The 21,969-nt window shown below is 40.1% G+C and overlaps 1 protein-coding gene across 3 annotated transcripts in view; it reads left to right on the forward strand.

The window, feature by feature from the left end:
- The first annotated feature begins 4,972 nt into the window (after positions 1 to 4,972).
- LOC119484775 (testis-expressed protein 2-like) overlaps positions 4,973 to 21,969 on the forward strand; it is a 42,497-nt gene continuing 25,500 nt past the window's right edge. For 2 of the 3 annotated variants that reach the window (XM_037763853.1, XM_037763852.1), the window contains exons 1-2: positions 4,973 to 5,141; positions 5,647 to 5,738. The gene's annotated coding sequence lies outside the window, so the exon portion shown is untranslated. The remainder of the gene's footprint in view (positions 5,142 to 5,646; positions 5,739 to 21,969) is intronic. The other variant, XM_037763851.1, reaches the window with a different exon arrangement.

Below are 21,969 nucleotides of genomic sequence, written 5' to 3' on the forward strand. Positions count from 1 at the left end.
CTTCACTCAAATGATCTACTGCACTCAACAAATCAACACATCTTGTCTTAAAGCTGCAGTCGGTGCATTTGAGCAAATATGATGAAAGGTATAAAACGCACTAACGCCACTATATCCTGACAGAAGTGCATGAGACAGGTAATCTGTGAAACAATAATTTTCCTCTGCATCCTCCTAGTGCTCTTAAAGGTACCATATTGTGCTCATTTTCAGGTTCATATTTGTATTTTGTGTTTCTACTAGAACATGTTTACATGCTGTAATGTTAAAAAAAAACAACTTTATTTTCCTCATGCTGTCTGCCTGAATATACCTGAATTCACTGTCTGTCTGAAAGCTCCCTTTTAGAACATTTCAACAGAATTGCGTCGCTAGGCAACAGCTTGGGTCCATGTTTACTTCCTGTCAGCTGATGTCATTCACATACACAGGAAATAAACTGGGACACATTTAGAATGTCTATCTTTAAAACCGTGTAATGGTCTAAATATTGTATATCCTAACGGCTTGTTTCAAACACACAGTTTCTGAAAAACGAGCTGTGTGTATTTCTCCGTATATTGAGCGTTTTGATAGTTTGTATATATATATATTTATATATCACATAAACCTGCTTTATAATATAAAAGATATGAAAATCTCACTTTTTACAATATGGGACCTTTAATGGCATTTGCAAGTTTCCATGCCCGAACAAAAACAACCACCACAGCCGAGCAGTCTCTGGGCAGCTGTCAATCACTGTCCGCGAAACTTGTGAACTCTGATCAAACGGTCAAACTAGACAGCGCTGATCAAATATACGTAAATCAATATTCTGTTAATGTAACGCCTATTTCTCGCCTTAAATATTGGTGCCTTCAAATGAAACTTGTGAGCTTGTGTTTACAAAATGGGAAGTCTTGTAACACATATGCTTGGTGTTCTAGTGGTAAAGTTGGGAGAACACCGCTGCTAAGCAACGGAAATATTAGCGTTACTGTCGGCATCTAGAAGCCACAGAGGCTAACAAGTTAGCAAGCTAGCAAGTGGGTAACATAATGCAGGAAATTCAAAGAAACAATGACAGAGGAAAAAGATGAGGTCTTTGGGAATATCAACATTTTCCTGTCATATACAATTATGAAGAAAAACAATATATGACTATAATTACAATATATTCACTTATTATACACCGAAAAATGTATTTCCAATGCCTCCGCCATTTCTGACAACGTCAACAAATACGTCACAACTTGTGAACTCGGAGCTTTCAGAAACTTACCACTAACGAGGTCATGAATACCACATGAGGGGGGTGTTCATATGGACTCTTCTGGTGAACACGGTAAACATGACCCCATTTGAAGGCACCACAAGCGTACTGTTGATCTGTAAAATGGGAAAGTTTGCTCCGGCCGGTGGGCGAAGCTTGGTTTTGGCTTGACTGTTTTCAGCATGGCGGCCGGGTCACAAACTTTCTCATTTTACAGCTAAACAGTTCACTGCAAGATGATTCTGAAAACATTTTATGCAAAAAATAAGCGTTACAGTATCAGAATATTGATTCATATTTCATCACCGCTGCCTAGTTTGACCGTTTGATCGGAGTTCACTAGTTTCACAAGCAGTGATTGACAGCTGCTGTAGAGACATGCTCGGCTCTGATTGGTTGTTTTCATTTAGCGCTGTGAACTGCCATTAGGAGCACTAGGAGGACACAGGGGAACCTGATTTTTTGTCACAGATGACCTGACTCATGCACTACTGTCAGAATATAGTGACAGGTTTATAAAAATAATAATATAGTTAAATAATTATGATAATTATTTTTTATCATAGTTACCGACTGCGGCTTTAATACAAAAACTTCACAGGCAGTTTCAAACACCATGAAAACTACTATTCAGAGAACTGCCTGTGACCATATTTTATGCCTCCAACAGTGAGGTTAAAGTGGTGGGAATGTAATGCTTATTTAGTCAGAAGAACCAGTACCCAAAGTAGTTTATTACCTCGGAAAAAAAGGGGAACAGAATTTCCTGAGAATCAAGGGTGTGAGGAACATAACTTTGTTTGCATAGGTTTTTTATTGTGGTCCTTTGCACCTACCTGCAGTGAGACTGAAAGCACTGCTGCAACCTCAAAAAGGAAGTAGGCGAGGCCTGTTTTGACAGCGACAGTGCTGCAAAATATGTTCCAAGAGATACTATTTTGAAGTTTTACTCTGTATGTTAAAAGGATGAAGCAGTGGTGAACAGAACAGATGAAGATTTGTTGGAGCTGACTGTTTTCATGGACTGTACTGGACTATTCTTCAGAACTCAACATTAGGCCGATATTTTGGGAATGGTATTAGCTGGTTGACGAGGCGTTTGGATTACAAGTTTTTTTTTAAATAAATCTAGAGGGACTGAGACTGAAGTATTAATTGACACACCTAAGGATATCTCGTGTGTTGGATAGTGGATCACTCATTGTGACAATGCCTGTGATTGTACTAGAGGCCAAAGACTTCATCAGTCCCCTTTTCTTGGTGCGTACATGGGAAGTCTTATCCGGCTGTACCACCTTCAGCCTTGTGGCCTCGCTGGAACCTTCACAGTTACACCTCCAGCATCTCAACACGTTCAGGATCTTCTGCATGTTTACCTGGTGCTTCTTCTTCACCCTTACACTCCTTATCCACATTCTCAGCATCATCCAGTTTCACAGCCTTATCCCATTATCCTGGAAGAACCTGGCTACGACGGCGGCAGTCTTAGGCGCACTGATGTGTCTCAGTGCCTCTGTGGTTTTCCCTTGGATCATCATGGATCATCAAAAGGTGTCTCCGCGCCCTGTGGCAGCTGCCGTGGCCTCCTGCATCACCTTCCTGGCCTACGCCTCAGAGTCCTACATTCTTCGCACCCAAGGCCATGAACAAAGAGGCTACATGGGCAGCATGCCTGGTCTCCTCAAGATACTCCAAATCTGGGGAGGCTGTCATATGATACCCCTGGTTGTGGAGGTGATCTGGGGACTGTCTTGTGGTGTACACAGTTGGCAGCTGTGGGTCTCCGGCGTGTCATACGGTGTCTGTTTCCTTATGTCTCTAGTCACACTCGTGGTAATATTAGGAGACTTTGCTGGGCGATGTTTTCTACCTTTTGACAGATTTTTGGCTGGCTTCAGTCTGATTGGGGTGTTGCTCTACATGGTGGCCACAGTGATTTGTTTCACCAAGATACTGCAGCTGAGAGACCTCGGGCAAAAAATCCCCTGCAAAAATGCAGAACTGGTTATCATGGAAACAGTGATTGCTAGTATTACACTGTTAGCTTATACAGTGGATCTTGCCTTCTCTGTTAAACTGTTGTGTGACAGGAGTCATGCATGAAATATCACATTAAATGTATTGCAGTTTTGAAGTTCATCATGCATAGTCCTGAAAAGTTTAGGAGAAAATCATGTCTTTGGCAAGTGTGTCAAACAGAATGGATGATTTGCTGTTAATTATTGCTGTGTAATCAAACTCTGTCTATGCATTTAGACTTATAAGACATATATAAGTTGTTTGCAAATTAAACTTAAAGCCAAAAAAATGTATGAAACGGATCACTTAACATCATTTACCTGACATGTGAAAGAGTTATGTGACATTTATGGTGCAGTGACACATACTGTACAACCATTAAACCTAGATTATGTGACAGGTGCACTGACTCATAAGTACACAGCATTCTTTATGGACATAATAACCTAGTGTATATAGTGATTTTGGGTCTAGCACTCCACTGTGAATCCCATTGTTGAAGTGCAACCTCCTTTACCAAAACATCATTAAAACTGCATTGCATGAGACAGGTAATCTGAAAAAAATTCCGATCGTTGTCCTCCGGTGTCCTCCGCTGGTCCTAATGGCATCTGCAAGATTTCACAGACCAGAGGAAAACAACCAATCAGAGCCGAGCTGGAGCCTTGCCATCTCTGAGCAGCTGTCAATCACTCGCGACCTCCGATCAAACTAGGCAGCGCTGATCAAATATGAATCAATATTCTGTTACTGTAATGTCTATTTTCCATGTAAAATGTTTTCAGAAACATATTTTAGTGTACTGTTTAGCTGTAAAATGAGGAATTGAGGAAATACCAAGCACCACCCACCAGCTGGAGCAAACTTCCTCATTTTACAGCTAAACAGTAAACTACAAGATGTTTTTGGTAACATTTTACGTTAGAAATTGTCATTACAGTAACAGAATATTGATTCATATTTGATCAGTGCTGCCTAGTTTGACCGTTTGATCGGAGTTCACGAGTGATTGACAGCTACCTCCGTTGAATGAACAGCCAATAGGAACGCTCTCTCTCTATGAAATGACCTGTGATTGGTCAAAGTCTCTCGGACAGGCTAGATTTTCTAAAGCCTGAAAACAGAGCCATGAGGAGGAGCAGAAGTCTAGTTTTCTCTCAGAACACTTGAATTACAAAATGCTGAAAGGATATTATGGAATTTTTGCCAAATGATGCCAAAATCATTCTGCTTCTGAAGCTTTATGTGTAGAATATATTAAAAGTGTTCCTACAGCAGAAATACATTGGTCTCACTCTTAACAATGCTTTTATTGTGAGGATTATTAATCAGCATTACATTAATATTTTTTTTAAATAGTTAATTAGTTAGTTTATATTGGATAGTTATTTTGTAGGAAAAACTATTAATTTAACAAGGGCTCATAATCTCACTTAATTATGAGGTCCTGTAAATGTGGTAATACTGTCTAACTGTTATGTATTGTTCTTGTTTCCTGCATTGATAAGTCAAAAAGCATTGTGTTAACATTATAATATACATGTTACACTGTTCACCTCCTCACATCTGCCTCATCTGCTCCAGGCCTTTATGAGGCTCTGTCGAGAAATCGATTGTCAACCCCGGAGAGTGAGTCAGTTACCTGATCCCGCCGCTCGGTCTCGATTACTCTGGCCTTGGTTTTTCCTTTAAGGAACTGAGTCCCGTCAGTTAGTCAGTTAGTCAACAGGCTGAGCGAGACAACGAGCCGCTGATATACAACCTGGTACGTGGAGCTGATAACACACACGTTACTGCACGGTACCGTGTGGAGAAAAGACTCGTTTTGTTCGGTGTTTCCGGAGAAACATGAAGTCTTCTGGACACGGTGAGCTTTCTTTGACTTGTCTCTCTGTTTATAAAACATTCTGTGAGTTTGGTGAGATGACGTCACGTCGTCCAGCAGACTTTACAACTAATCACGACTCAGTTTGTAGCGAGCTAGTCTTTATAGTGTCTTTATAGTTCAATATGAAGTCCTATTGAAGCTCATAAAGGCAGGACAAGTGACGTTATATGCCAGTTAACGTTGTTGTTAGCTTGTTGTGTGACATGCATCAGCAGACAGGCTACTTTCACTACTCGACGTTAGGTTTGCTGTTAAAACTTGACATGTTTCTGTTTAAAGTTTAAACAGAAACATGTGGTTTAAACTTTTCACCATATGGTTAGATCCCAGTCTACAAACATTGTACACAACAGCTCCCAGTGTTACTACTGAGCTACTCTCCAAGACGCAAACACACTCTCTATATTGTCAGTTTTTATGGTTGTGTTTTTAAGCTACATATGTAATGATTTAGCATTTCCTTTGCTGATAATGTGTTTCTCAGAAGCCTCCTAAGCATCATGGACATGTGAAACTTGACCCTGCAGTAGGCAGATGCAAGTCCCAGGCTGGATTGGATGGCACTGAGGATACAAGGTAAGCACTTTGCCAGTAAATTTGAACTCATTTATTGATCCGTTTCCTGAGCTACAAATGACCTCAGTGAGGGCAAAGTCTAGAGAGACAGAGAGACAGAGAGAGAGAGAGAGAGAGAGAGAGAGAGAAGGGAGAGAGGAAGAACAAACATGGCTCAGGAGAGTGAAGATCCGAGCAGGAATACACAAAAATCTGTGTACACAAATACTTTCAGGGATTAAAAGAAACATTAGGGAAAGAGTCCATATCAAGTGATATTCCTAACCTGAACACACGGAAATGTGGGAGATTAAGATATATTGTGTTTGTCATCACAACTGCAAAGAGCAGGTTTGCCATCTTTGCCAATCACCTGTAGTGATGCTGGTGCTTAAAACATTTGAAAATGTATTTTGCCGATTAGCTGTCAGCTCTCAACAAACCTGGCCTCTAGATGACTGTCCAACAGCTTTTAGCAACGCCACACAAGTTCAGGGCCGGCAACTAAAGGCCATGAAGTATGGATGGTTAAAGTCAATAGCAGCAAGGCGTTCTACAGGTTTCTTTGCACACATTGACCTCAAGGTATATTTGAAATGTTAACTAACTCGCTATGCAAGGTTTCTGTGCATAATGACCTCCTCCCATGTAACCAGTTTACTAACTGACAGTGGTCCCTCTAGTGTTTTCTCTCTCAGTTTTGGCCTGTAGCTGTTGCTCTCGTATAGAAAAACATCAACTTCGCTCGCTGGTTGGAGTTCAGTGTCTCCTGAGGGAATTTCAACATGTCACATTACAGGTGGTAAGGCTACAACTGCTGCTCCCAGAAGGCTTATATTGGACCTCTAAACAAGCTTTCATATCTTGTGGCCAAAGTCATGTAGTGATCCTTTATTGATCACAAAAGCTGCTGAAGGGATCTAAACAAACATACCTCCAGGCCATGGCCCAGCCCTACACACCATACCACACCATGCATTTTGGTTATGCAAATTCCTTTTGTCTCTCTCCTTATCCCCGTTATAATTTATCACATGATCATTTTCAGGTCTCCGGTATATCGTCACACTATATGGTCCTGACCCTTGCACTCCTACAGTGTTCTATTTTTTTGCAGTATTCCCTAATGTCTTTGCTTAGGTGTATGGTAGATTGTAAAGTCTTGCTTATTTCAGAAAACAGTTGCTGTGTTGTTGAGTCAATTATTCACAGTAAATGGTGATTTAACTTTCAAAGTTGCATGACGTTATTAGATCTTGTATAATGTGAACAGACTACTGAGCATACTGAAAATTGTAACTTTTCTATAAGCCTTTATACTGGGTTGCTGGGGCTGAGATGCTGTGAAAATCAAGAAGAAGAGAGTTACTACAGCATTCACTTTTTTGTTTGTTTTTCAGAGAGAGAGGCATTTAGATCTGCAATGAATTGTAGATCTTAAAGGATAACTTATCTTTACTTAACCTATTTTCTCATGTTTTTGTGTCTAAGTGACTAATGGGGACAACAATTTTTGAAATTGGTCCAGTATTGAAGGAGTGCACTGCAGACGCCCGCTGCTAAACAAGCTCTAATGTAATCATTTGGGGCAACATGGCACCGTCAGTTTGCATTCACTAAAAGGGCTTGTTTTTGCCACTGACAAGCTCAGATTGGTATTATAAGTGCCTGACAACATTATGGAAAGGACCCTACAGAGAAACGAAACCTGAGATGAGAGGAGTGCCACGGGACACCGGTGTTGTCAGAGTTTGATGTGTTGGAGTACAGAAAGTGTAGCTTAGTGTTATCTAAAATATTTTCAATGTAATGGCTGAATATTTACCTGATTTCGACAATGTGGACGCAATGCGAGGTTTCGAGACTTCTCAGAGTGAGACACACAATAACGAACAGACCGGATCAAGTGAAAGGTAAGAAAAAGGTAAAAACAAGCACTTTTAATGGGCGTAAACTGACGGTGCCAGGTTGCCCCAAATGATTACATTACAGCCTGTTTAGTGGCTGGCGGCTGCAGCGTTCTCCCTCAATATTTTGACACAAAAACATGAGAAAATAGGGTCCAGGTGGAAAAATACTGAAGTTATCCTTTAAGGGTAACATGGTAAGAACTGGATGTGAACAAAAAAGGAGGGATGGTTGAGTGCATAGGGTCATTTTAAACCAAAGTTGAGTTAAACGATAATGGAGAATAATTTTTTCACTATAAACAAACCCCATGAAAGGATAAAACCCAATAACTACTAGCTGATAAATAAAAATTGTCTGTCTACCCAAAACCTGACATAGCATACAGTATGCTTACAAAAACATGAAAAATGCCATTGGGTTACATATTATTTTTTGATCAGTTAATTGTTTTTATGCAATCAGAACAGTGAGGTCTGCATTTGCATTTATCACAGTCCCTGTAACATCCAACATCATAGCACTGCTTCTTTGAGAGGGCACATGCACCGAAAGGCCGCATATCTTTGCAAATTAAATAAAGTATTGACTTAGCATGAGTTAATCTTTGCATGTAAACTATTAATTAAAAATCGATACAGAGTTTTTGAGAATCGATACAGTATAACAAAACATAATATCGCGATACTCGATTTTTTTTCAATATTTTCTAACCCCTTTAAGTGTGAGTGCATTGTTTTATCTCTGTAAAGTATAGTACAGTAGCTCCAAGTTAGGCTGACGTCGTTGCACATGCTCTGAGACATCCTTCCACGTTTACACTGGTTTGCTATTTTTTTACTATTAGCTACTCTGGACTTACATTTTTGATGAAGAGTGGGTTATGCTTTAATCAATGTCTCAAAAGAGGGTTGGATGTAATGGACCCACAGGCACAGCGCCATATTAGATGAAGTATTCAGCGGAAGAAATACAACAATGATGAGTTGAGAGGAACTGACTAGAATTGCCCAAAAATATGCATCCAAATGCAGCAGTAGAGCTCCTTTATGTTTTGTTTTTTTTATTGTGTTTTGCACAAAAAAAGATTTCTATTGCAGGGAGTAGGGCTGGGTGATATGGAGAATATCAAGTATCACAATATTTTTGACCATATACCTCTATCGATATTGCGACAATGTTGTAGGGTTGACTATTGGTGCTTTTACAAAAATATTTACGCAATGAGATTCTTGATAAATAATCATCAGTAATGTGGATATAATGACTAAGTGGGTAAAGGGGAATAATAGAACAGCTAGAACAGTCTGTTAAGTTCAGAAAATGACATCACTTTACTGTAATGTAGCCTTTAAAACCAGGGAAAGACAACACTTATGCCATGTTACAATATCAAAAACCTAAGACGCTGCATCAGGCTTCGGCTAGGCACACGTCTCTTGTTGGTGGGATAAATTCATTGTTTTTTGTTGATAATAAAAAATAATGCCAGGGTTGTCTTTTACCTGGCACCTGTCACAGATAAGGCACTGCACCACCCGTACACTGTGTGTGCTTAGCTGTCATGTTAGAAAAGGGCGAGTGAGAGGAAGGTGTCAGTTTGTCAGAGAAAGGGGAAAAACAGATTCTAACACCTGTGAGAGACAGAAGGAGGTTTAGGGTTCGAGCGACAGGTGCGGTGACCTTTCACCAGTGTTATTTTCCTCAAATGGAGTGTGCCATATTCATCTGTCACGCTGAACGAAGGAACATGTGCTGCTTATCATACTCTGCGTAAGAAGTGGCCTACACCCCTGTTGACTGAACACCTGCTCATAGCTTTGACTCACATTGTGCTTTCCAAGTTCTCACCAGGTGTGACCTATATTTGTAAAATTGATTTTTCTTTTGTTTTGGTCAAGGCTCAGTCCAGCTCAGATGTAGACAAGTGTTATATTATTATATTAAATTACTTACAGTGTGTTCACACATTTTCTGAAATTGATCTCTTCCCTTCACAATAGCCCATCACAATACAGTTTAATGGCACCTTACAATAGAGTATGATCTCAGTTTACCACCATTTGTCTACTTGATAGAAAAAGAAGGCTTTTAGATACTGCTCAAGAATTGTACAATGTTGTTCCACTGTGATCTACTTTCACTTCTTATCCAGATCTACAAGATAAGAAACTTTTAGGCAACCGTAGCTCAGTTTGCTTTCTCTCATAGCTATAGCTAGCCTTATTTGGCTCTTAAACATGTCACAGTTTTCAGGCTCCTGATTCACGGCTTATTTGGATTAAAATGAATACAAAACCAGCCTCGTCTTCAACAACACAGCCTGCTGATTTGATTAATAAGGTTTGGTTAGTGCCTTGCTTCAGGGTAACTCGCTCACTGCTTATTCAACCGTCTTGTCACACTGCCATAGACACGTTTCCTAGTCTACAGAGAGAAGTTTGACTAAGAATTCCTCCTTCGTGTTTTCATTGAAGTGATTGAAAGGTTTGACAGGTGAATGTCTTTGTCCATAAACACTGGCCCAGTTTCACACAGTTAGCAATCTTGACAACAGTGCAAAGGCAATAAGCCTAGCCTATTGTCGTGTGTGTGTGTGTGTGTACGCGCACATTAGTTTTTATAGGAGCAATGTCCAGGGCTTTGTTGGACATGTGATAGTCCTAGAGTTCCATTTGAGGGTGTGTCTTTCTTGATTTCTGTAGACAATTGTGATGCCTATCAGTAAGATACTGGTCGTGCGTAGGACAATACAACATTTAAATCAGACCGGCAATACGTCATCCAGAGTAGATCTTCAAGACCACGCCCCCTTTAAGAGGAAAACAATCCCGTGTCCCTCATAGACGGTAACAGAGTTAACAGAAGAAGTTGAAACATGTCTCCAAACTTCTACTTTAAACAAACCGCTAATAGTAATAACGCTATGCAAGAGTTGCTGTGTAGTTGGTTGCACCAACGATAAATCCCAAAACACTGATCTCCTATTTGTTCCGCTGCTGTGTACTAAATAAGATATAATAGAGGGGCTTTATGGCTCCAAGCTATAGACCAGACCAGCATGGTCTTTATGGCTCCAAGCTATAGACCAGACCAGCATGGTCTTTATAGCTCCAAGCTACAGACCAGACGAGCATGGTCTTTATAGCTCCAAGCTATAGACCAGACCAGCATGGTCTTTATGGCTCCAAGCTATAGACCAGACCAGCATGGTCTTTATAGCTCCAAGCTATAGACCAGACCAGCATGGCTTTACGGCTCCAAGCTATAGACCAGACCAGCATGGCTTTATGGCTCCAAGCTATAGACCAGACCAGCATGGTCTTTATAGCTCCAAGCTATAGACCAGACCAGCATGGTCTTTATAGCTCCAAGCTATAGACCAGACCAGCATGGTCTTTATGGCTCCAAGCTACAGACCAGACCAGCATGGCGTCATCGCCGAGGCTGAGCTCCCTTTTGGCGGAAAGACGAGCTGCAGTAGTCAAACATTAACGTTACAGCAGCATCAGACTGTCATCTCCAACTAAATCTCAGCCTATAGATCAAACAGTTGGTTATTAACACGTTGTTTTTTTTACAGACAACACTTAGCCTAACCTGATTCAATCAGATATGTAGCGATGTCTGGATAAGCAATATCCGGCCACTGTGTTGGACGGGGGAAGACTGAAGGAACATGACGCTGATCAACTTTAATTTATTAAGTTACTGCGAACGTTCAGGTTCAGGCAAGATTACAAAATAACTATTAGACATGTGTATAAAACAAACGTTTGTTAACAAGAGATGAATGCATATTAATTTGTCAAAATTACAATCCAAACACGTCAAATTGCAATGAAGTCTATGAGATCTTCGGTTTTCTTTCCCCCAAAAGGGGGCGCGACCTTGACTTTTTTGCGAAGTACCCGTATGTGCCGGTCTGATGTATACAAAGCCAAGATGTATATATGTTTTTTTGTAATGACTCTCTAGTTCTGAATCTGTGTTGACAGCAGTTTTACTTGCCTATGATGAGGGGAAAATAAGATCTGCCATTCAAAGTTGAAGATACTTGTGAGCCTTTGGTTACGTAGCTGAGCGTTGCTTCCCCTGAGCTTCCTCTCTATTTATGAAGGTGCCAGCAAATCTCACAGTTGTTACAGACAGGTGCTCCAAACACTGAAATAATGACCATTACCTCATTACTGAGACATCAGGAGAACGTGTCAGTCTGCCAGCCAGCTACGTCTACAGGCCTGTTTCAGGTGCTGCCTCCATTGTACGCTGACAGTACCATTCATCTCGCATACCTTCATAATAATCACTTGTTACCAGAGGAAAGCGACAGAGGCGAGGTGGGAGGTGGGAAGATGTATAAATATAGCCCTGTCTATAAATACTACTTCAGTTTCTCGCAAGAAAGTGAGACATTATTCACAAAGCTACAGCGTGTTCACAGGCAGCATTTTGTGCGAGAGCTAAAGGCTGGGAAGAAAAATGAAGATGTCTGAGCATCATTGAATTCATTTAATGTTTTACTTTGAGCCCTGGGGAAATAAGTGCAGCTGTATAAGATTAAAGACACTCCTTTTTCGAATTTCAAGCAGTCATTCACCATGATCTAAAGATTAGTCCGGAATACACTGACTCACACACTCGATAACAATGTAGTCTTTTGTTATTACAGTTTGCCTGAGTTCCTTTCACTTTGTCCAACACTTATAACAATAAATGTACGAATACTGCAGTCCACACTAATGGTTACGTTTCTGATTGATTGTTGGCCAGGAGGGCACATTATATATTATAAATATTTTTGAGGGATACATTTGAGATATTCTGATGCTAAGAGGAACAATTTCTTTTAAACATTTTTATTTGAATATATTGTAAATGAAATCCCTCAGTAATTTAAAATCATTAGTTAAATACAGGAACTAATGATTTAAAGTGCAGATTCATGTGCCTCAAAGCCTGCTGTTGTGAAACTGTATGGGGTTTAAGGACAACTTAATTACCCTAGACAGATGCAGGCAGCCAGTTCCAGGTGTGGTGAGTGCCATCAGAAACAGGAAAAATCCACACATATATGACATGACACATATCATATGACATATACTGGGAACTGTTTGGGGTAAACAGAAGAATCTTTGTGTAGACAAAGCAGGAAGTTGGTCCAGTCCTCTCCTGGGTTCAACCAGATGTCGCCAGCTGGGCAGATGTCTGCCCCAAAGGCCTGGATGCAGACTGGTGCTTGGCTTACTGCACCATTCCCATGTTCTTGTGTTGGCTGGAAGGCTTAGGCTGAGGCCCAAAAGTCTTTTTTTGCTTAGGAAGGTTCCTAACGGAGTGAAATGACCTGGAAGTATCTAAGTGGCAGCCACGATAAGAGCTGTTCCAATCCTGTAAATGCTGAGGAAAGGTGCTTCAATGCTTCCTTTATTATCTCCTTTAGCATAGGATACACTGGAGCATCCTTTACCAAAGGAAAGGAGATAATGCAGTCTAACAGCACCATTCTGCCCTTTATGAAAACAAACAATATGCTTATTTTGCATATTATTTCCATACAGTCATATACTAATTGGGATTCATGTTGATAAATATGAGTAGACGGTGACACCCATTTTGTTTCACTTTATTTTTAATTATTTATTTATTTCGAACATGTAAAAACAAAACAAGAATAACAAATAAAATGAACAGTAAACAAATAATCATCATAAGTAAAAATGAAAAAGGGGTAGGAAGAAGTACAACCTATCCCCCTTCTCCATAACTCAAACAATTAACTCAATATTTATCATGTATATCCTTTTTTAATTTAAATTTAAATTTAAACTTTGGTAATGAAGTGATATTTTTCACCGGTTGTCCATGTTCGGTCAGATAATCCTTTATTATATGTTGATGTAAAGTGTTCCAGCAGCAGGAGGACCTGTGGTATCTCTCCTTCACACATGGCGGGTGAAGCAGCCTGTCACTGAAGGAGCTATTTTAACAACGCAAAGGGGGAAACATGCGCCTTTTGTAGTCCATCTTCGGAACATTGTAGTTTCACCACGGCAGAATAACACCCGCTGCCTATAGTGAAAGTCCAGTCGGATTCTCTTAACACCACGGTTGTCTTTTCCTAAGTCCTTCTAAAAATCCTTCTCATCTTTCCTTGACCTCATGACGTTTTCTATCGAGGTCAAGGAAAAGTGGTAAGGCAAAAACGTAAGGACGTCATTTTCTGACTTTTCGACCGTAGCCTTAGTTTCACTGTGACTGTGAATCTTTTTGGATGGTACCGATAAGCCTGCCAGGTTTTTGTTTTGCTTTTTAACGATTCAAACTTGTGCCTTATCTGTGTGTAGCTGACTGTTTTTACACCATCATTTCTCCACCAGTTTTCTCAGAAATAGAAACCATAACTAAATCCTAGCAGTAGGCCAAGGCCTTATGAAAAGAGCCCTGGTTTGTCTTGATAGCCTGTCTGCAAAACATGATTACATGGTTACACTCAATTAAAAGAATGATCTTAACTCTTCTTTGTTCCTATAACCAGTGTCTTGTTTTTAAAGAGTGGCTTGTTTTTAAGAACTCTACATGTGACTGTTTTTTATTGAATAGTAATTGAAGTGAAGCTGGTAGATGAAATAGAAGCAATCGAAGAACGTTCTAATTATAAAAATGTAAACTGAAAACAAAACCACGAAAGCTAAAATGTCTGCTTTGAAAACTAGTTAAAGTGCTGTTAAGAAGAATTCTTTAGTTTTAAAATGAAAAGAGATGCGTCTCTTGTGGGAGCTAACGTCAAGGCCGACTGAGTCGGTATCTGTAACCGGAGCATAGAGGCAGATCGCTGTACTTGATCCATGTCACAGTTTTGTCACTGCTGCAACAGAGTTCATTTAAAAATAATGAGAGCTTGTTGATGAGGTTAAGCAGTTAAGTGAGGTGTGCATTATTTAACACGAACAACGTCTGGGTCAGTGAACTGACATGGTTTGAAATAGGCCTAATCTTACAGAGTATTAACTGCATTTAAATACAAGGCTAGTGTCTGGTCTGGGTAGTTGTGGATGTGTAATACCAGGCAGGGTCACTGTGCTATGAAATCCTACTGTTACAGTCTCTTTCTCCCACTCTGTTTCATAATACAGGATTATTTCTCTACTTCCTTGCCTCGGTGGATGCTCTGTCACATGCTCTCCTCGAGCCAGTGTGTTCTCACTGTTGTGATCAACGACAGCAGAGTCATTATTGCAGACAGTAATTGAGCAATCCAACTATCCTGATGGTCATTTGAGAACAAGCGTTAAACTGTCACAACAACTTTGTCATCGGAATGTATGAATATTAGCAAAAAGAGGAAAAACCTATTAATCCAGCAAACAACTTGTTTATTCAATCAGCTCATTTTTACAACAATTACGGACAAACGGCACACTTATCGCATCTGTCCCAATACATTGATTGTCAATGCTGAGGACGTGCATTATAGCCAAACAGGGGTAGGGTTAAAGTCAAGTAGGTCAGTTGCATGCTTACAAAAGTAATTTAGGAAAGGCTGGTCATCTTTTATGGATGTAAAACTTTTGAAATGATACACTGCAAATCTGTTTATCAGTTTTAATGAGTGTCATGAGATTAAGTTACACATTTGCAACAGTAAAATTGGTAAAATGAGTGAGGCCTGAGCAAAATGAAATACTGCTAGTGTGTGTTTTAACTGTGGCTGCATAGGATAACAGTGGTACACTGACTTCCCAAAAGCAATAACATGATCGTATTTTGTCAATACACAGTGTTGGTTTATCTTGTTTCAATGTCAGAGTGTGCTCTAGTTGGCAGAGGAAGGCTGAGAGACGTGGTGTTCTCACCGCCTAACATTTCAATCCCCGCCTGTCTCACCAGTTTGTCAGCATTCTTGAGGGCAGTTTCGGTTCTGTTGGGCTGCTATTGTTTATTCGTCTCCCGAACCTGGAATCTGAAATGACTCTGTGAAATCCATTAACCAGTTTACCACTGCCTCTTAGTCACTCAGTTAAACATGCCAGGACACACACCTTTGTCTCAACTAATGCAGTTAGCCACATGGAGCGCTGATTTACTGCTCTGCTTCCTCCTCGTCTGTCTACACTGTCTATATTTCTACAGTTACAGCGATAAAGAGAGAGCGAAAGAATGAGAAACATGAAAGCACATTACATGCCAGACTTGCATCCACATAACTGATGAAGGTTATTGCCCTCTCTTTTCTATGTATCATCCAGTTAAAGCTGAAGTAGGCAAGTTGGAGCAAATATGATTTAAAAAAAGTTATTTTTATAAAACGGTCACTATATCCTGAATTAGTACAGTAGTAGTAGTACACAAGACAGGTAATCTGAAAAGAATCATGTTCTTCTGTGTCCTCCAGTGCTCCTAACGGCATCTGCAAGATTTCACACCGGAGGAAAACAACCAATCAGAGCCGAGCTGGAGCCTTACCGTCTCTGAGCAGCTGTCAATCACTCGCGAACTCTGATCAAACGGTCAAACTAGGCAGCGCTGATCAAATATGAATCAATATTCTGTTACTGTAATGATTATTTGTTGCATAAAATGTTTTCAGAAAAATCTTGTAGTGTACTGTTTAGCTGTAAAAATAGAAAGTTTGTGACCTGGCCGCCATGTTGATATCAGTTGAGAAAATATCAAGCACCGCCCACCAGCCGGAGCAAACCTTCTCATTTTACATCTAAACAGTACACTACAAGATGTTTCTGGAAACATTTTACGCAAGGAGAGAAATAGGCATTACAGTAACAGAATATTGATTCATATTTGATCAGCGCTGCCTAGTTTAACCGTATGATCAGAGTTTGCGAGTGATTGACAGCTGCCTCCGTTGAATGAACAGCCAATAGGAACGCTCTCTCTTTCTGAAATGACCTGTGATTGGCCAAAGTCTTCTGTCACGGGCTAGATTTTCTAAAGCCTGAAAACAGAGCCATGAGGAGGAGCAGAAGTCTAGTTTTCTCTCAGAACACTTGAATTACAATATGCTGAAAGGTTATTATGGAATTTTTGCCCGATGATGCCAAAATTATTCTGCCTACTGCAGGTTTTACGCACATACGGGGCCATGAAGTGTTCACATAATGAGAGAAATCTCAAACAAAGAGCCATTCTACAGAAATGTCTTAAGTCATGTTAAGCTTTCTCCCACCTCAACATTCACTTTTTAATGAGAACCCCAAACAATGGGGTGTGTATGGGGTATGTATGTGTATGTCCTTGTGCAGCTATTAGATTGTCACTGCCTATGGGGCAGTTAACTGTTAGCTACTGTACTGTAGCTGAATTGTTGGCCGTAGCATTAATGGGAGCACTGAGCTGTGAGACATTTTGCAGGTCATTAGCTAAACTGACAGTGTAAGCACAGAGAAAGCCATTACTACTGCAAATAAATAGCATGATTTAAAGTGGGACTTCTTCTAATCCCTTCCTAGACAACCAGGATAAGGTATAGTGATCTGGGATTTCATTAAGTCTTCCATGGGGGAATGTGTGAGCATGTTTGCATGTCTTTTATAAGGTATTTTTTTTCTCAAAAATACCCTTTCGTTGTGGTTACTGACACCGGAAACACCAATATTTTAAGCCCACATGCATTTAAAAGATAGGGACATTAATGTAGGGGGGTTGAAAAGAATACTGTGCAGTCTCTGTGCAGACACACTTTTGAGCTTCTGGAAAACAAACACAATATGCGTGATCATTGTCTATTGTTGTAGGCTGAAGGCTAGTGGTGTTCCCCAGGTGGCTTTTCCCATAGTCCCATAGCAGCAATTTCCCTACCAGTTCTGTTTATTGTGATTCAGGTTCACTCCTAAGAGAGCTGCAAGGAGTTGTTGACTGATATCTGCTTCCTTACTGGTCCAAGGGCTCTTTGGTAGTTTGTCATTCGGAGTGGATAGTTAGTTAGACTGAATTAAGGGGTTTAGGAAAAGTGACCAATTGTTTGTGTCTTGGGCTGTAACCTAAAACTGCAAAGATAGTTACTGATAGGGAAGACCCACCACTCTGATTAGTTAATTTATTTAAATGCAATTTTTGGTAACCGAGCCGGAGCCTGAATCTGAGCCTGAGTCCATTTTATTTATTGTTGTGGTTTTATTTTATTTGTTTAGAATATTTTAATATTTTGTTTTAACATTCCAATTCCAATGTCTGAATATTCTTAAGAATTAAAGTGACAACAATATTGTTTACCACAATTATTTCTGGGACAATGTATCGACCAACAAAAGTCGTTACCGCGACAGACTTAAATATTAGACCCAAAACAAATGGAGAGAATGACACATGGCATGGTACTGCATGAGGGATGGTTTCATTCCTTCCTGACAGTCACATCCTTTGGAGCTTCTGATGAGGTCATGCAGGAGGTGGTTTCATTGAGAGATTCTGAGTCATGCAACCCATAAAACTGGTTATTTAAGGAAACCTAACATTTCTCAAATATGACACCTCAGTAACATTCATTCAAAGAAAATAAGTCATCAGTCAAGCATAATGGCATTTATCTATCTTGTAAATTCCTGTTTCTTCTGTTGGTGAACCCACTTTTCCTCATCTGACTACAGTTAGCTATTTCTGCTTCTGTTAGGGACTTTCTACATTTCCTATTGTGACATTGTGAAATCCCCAGAGAAAGGTTGTGAACTTGTATTGAACTCAGTGGTCATTGGTGGAGAACACAGTAGAGATACAGGAACAAGAGGTCATCTTGTTAACAAAAATTGACAGTTGCACTTCTCACTAATAAGGCAAGATGTCTTGTGGCTGCATTGATTGTTGTTAACTGTGGCATTGTCAAAAGTTGTCCAACACAACGAGTTTCTCCCAACATTGTTGAACTATGATACATTTACCTTTGAGGATTAATCGGCATTAAATCACAAATATCATTTTCCTCAAACTACTCTTAAACTGAAAGCATGTTAGGTAGCTTATCCAGCCTTTTGGTTGCATCGCACTACACCACAATGAATAACGTCTGACCCCTTTTGCAATGGATTAGTCAAAATATGAAGCTAGGACTAAGTTTATCACACATCGGGATTATTGAGGATGTTCTACTTGGTTGAAACGTTGCCTATTTTTACATTTCTCTAACAAGACAGTTGACATTGTAGTCTTGGACTAATAGGCAATAGGCTTCTGTGTACATTCTGAAATGTGTTTTGTTGACAGGACAAAAGAGGTCAGGGGTCACGTTCTCAGGAAATGATACTGAGAGAACAAGGGGTCAGCAGAAGCCAGTCTGCTCTCTCAGCAACTCATTAGTTTCAGTATGACAGTCGGGAAGCCAAATGGGACCATTGGTTCAGATCCTGTCCCTGATTATAAAGGTTCTAACCCACAATCTGTAGTCCACACTGTACACTTTTGTCATTTTTCACTAATGAGGATGCAACATCTTATTTTCATTTTCTGCTCTTTATTGCTAATGTTCATTTTGAAGACTGCCGGTAAGTAAACATGGATATAAACAATACTGGATTTAAAATACTTTAAAATTGGCTTTGCAAATGTTTTATGAGGAAGGAAATGCATTCAACCCGTTTGATGGACCTCAAGGATGCACAGACAACGCATTTTGGTGAACACTGAATGCAAACATAATGTTAGTTTGTTTTACAAGAAAACTCCACAGGGCACTTTTTAAGAATTCATACAGGCTATGTTAAGGTGTGACGGTTTTACATGCATGTTATACATATACAGAGATGACACTGGGAGGGCCTTTTCATGCATATTTTTTATAGAAAACGTCGCCATCTTCTTTTTCATATGGATCTTGTGAAAAATTACTTTTTGATTTTACTCAGTTTTTCTGCTGAGACACGGCTTTAAAATACCACATTTGATTCATAAATGCATAAAAGATTTCATTCTCAGACATTGGATGAATCTATTTTAGGCTACTTCACATTATAAAACATCACTGTGTTGAAATAGCAAATGACAGTTTTTAATTGCAACTGCTATCTTGTCACCTCACCAGCGAGTCCTCCTCGGGTTCATTTGAACAATACATTCAAGGGCTAAACAAACAAAGCCATGTACAGCTACTCAGTTCATTTGCATGCATGTATTCAGAATGTGTGATAGCTCTGTGAGTCTCTTCTCATAACCAGTGTGTTTGCTGCATGATACAGAAGAAGTGAGCTGTGAACATGTCTGTAATGAGTGCAAAACACAAGGGTTAATGAGGCTGGCTTCCTTCTGTAATTGGCTTCATCAGCGTCAATGGCAAGATTTCGTTCTTCACTGTCCTCTTATGCTGTTCATTGGCTCAGGGAACGGCACTGGGAACACAAGACCAACAAGAATTTAATTGTCAGAGTACTTATGTACACACTTGGATGGACAGCCAAATGCATGCAGATGTACTGTCCATGCCCAGTGTTTTGCTCTGTTTGTTTGTCCATTTACATAGTGTTAAATTGGGGATGTAGAATCCGCTTACAGACCACACATACACACAAACATGTACATACATACTTCACCACTTTATCACTAATCCTAATGTGCTGTTAGCAAATACTACTAGGTCCTTTTGAGTCTTTTATGTTGAAATGAAATCCATGTCCAACTGGCGATCCGTTAGAATGGCCTCATTGTGTTGCTGCTGACTGAAGGCTGGCTAGCTAGGGACAGAGGTGGCTGGCAGACTGCCCGGCTGGGTAACAAGCTCACTCGTGACCAATGTGACAATGAGTGACCAAATTGAGTCTGTATATGAGTGAGCCAGCATGATCTCATGCCACCCACCTCTGTTGACTGGACAAGGCACGAGAATGGCAAATGTAAACAAGACATTCCCATAATTCTTTTTTCATTACCACAGTAGGGATGTTCATAATTAACCGTTTAACCGTTAATCGACATTAAGCATTTTAACCGATTAATGCTATCGGTTAAAACGGTTTAAAGAAATATTTATAATTAACTCAAAAGCTGAGCGGCTCAGAGGAGCAGCTCGTCACTTTAAGGAGAAAAGCTGGTCCACCTTAACAGCCCACCTTAAGAGGCGGAGCCGGAGTTACAGGATACAGGAAGTCGGCTCCGGTCTCTCTGGCTCGCTTGAGCGGAGCAGAGGAGTTGTAGTTTCATAGCATTTATTCATCGACAAATAAACTGTACACACACTGCTACACCTACGATCACAACTAGAACGCCACCAACAACCTCACACTCACCACCAACACACACACACGGACACTCGTTAAAGTTAGGTTGCGCTGACAGACTGTATGTGTGTGGCGGCAGCGGCAAGCAAGATGCCTCCGGCAATGCTAGAGCTGCTAACGTAGCACAAATACACACACTGTTTATCGGACAATCGCTATTCGTTACGGTGAACTGGGTTCTCAGTTGTCTGTTGTGCTCAGACACTGCAGCTGGCGCGAGGCACAAATCTTGAAGGTTAACGGTTAATAAACGGTTAACGAGGGTCGGTTATCGGTTAAGAATTTTTTTCAAAATGAGCATCCCCATATCAGAGGATATCATATAGAGGCAGCAGTTTGATCACGTTGTGTTGCCAGACATGTCCTCACAGTATAGAAAATTGAACCTTAATGTGACGTTCCAATCATTAGCTGTGTTGTTTATGTTGCAAAATGCTGAATGGGACGTATTTTAGCTCAGGAAAAGTACAGCTTAAGCATGAATTCCTTTCCATCATAAGCGCATTGTTCTCTGCATTACACTGGGCAGCTTGGAAGCTGACTAAATTCATAACTATATACATCTAAACTCAGAGATCTAGAAGTCTGAACACTTATCCATGATCACACAAATTCATACTTTTGGATAGACAGTGCCATACAAATGGTGCACTTACCTTGTGTATTTAACCCAAGGCATTTCTTTTTATTTCAAGTATCAACTTTGGTAGAGTTCCTTTACTTGGCTGAACTGATCTTTTCGAAACAACCCTAACAGTAGCTGTACCTTCCACCTAAATGGCCATTTTATCATGTTTCCAATGGTTTGGTTGTAAACTAGCTCTGCATAATGAAGCTGTTACACTAGTGACAGCCGTAAGCTTGTAGAATAAACTCAAAATGTAATTCCTTAAAAGAGTACTCCACCAGTTTAGCATTGACTCCTATAACATTGTTGGACTCACAATGAGCAGTTTAAAAAAAGTAGCAAAATCAATGTAGCAGAACCAGAGATATTGTCTTTTGTATTCCACATATTTGTATTAATTGTCAAAACCTGGTGCCTACATTACCCACAGTGCAACTCAGCCACCAATGGTTCAGTCAGGGATTCTGTGTGCTATGCTAATAGTGGCTAATGAAGCCTC

Source organism: Sebastes umbrosus, chromosome 3 (genome assembly GCF_015220745.1).
Source record: "Sebastes umbrosus isolate fSebUmb1 chromosome 3, fSebUmb1.pri, whole genome shotgun sequence".
NCBI classification, from domain to species: Eukaryota; Metazoa; Chordata; class Actinopteri; order Perciformes; family Sebastidae; genus Sebastes; species Sebastes umbrosus.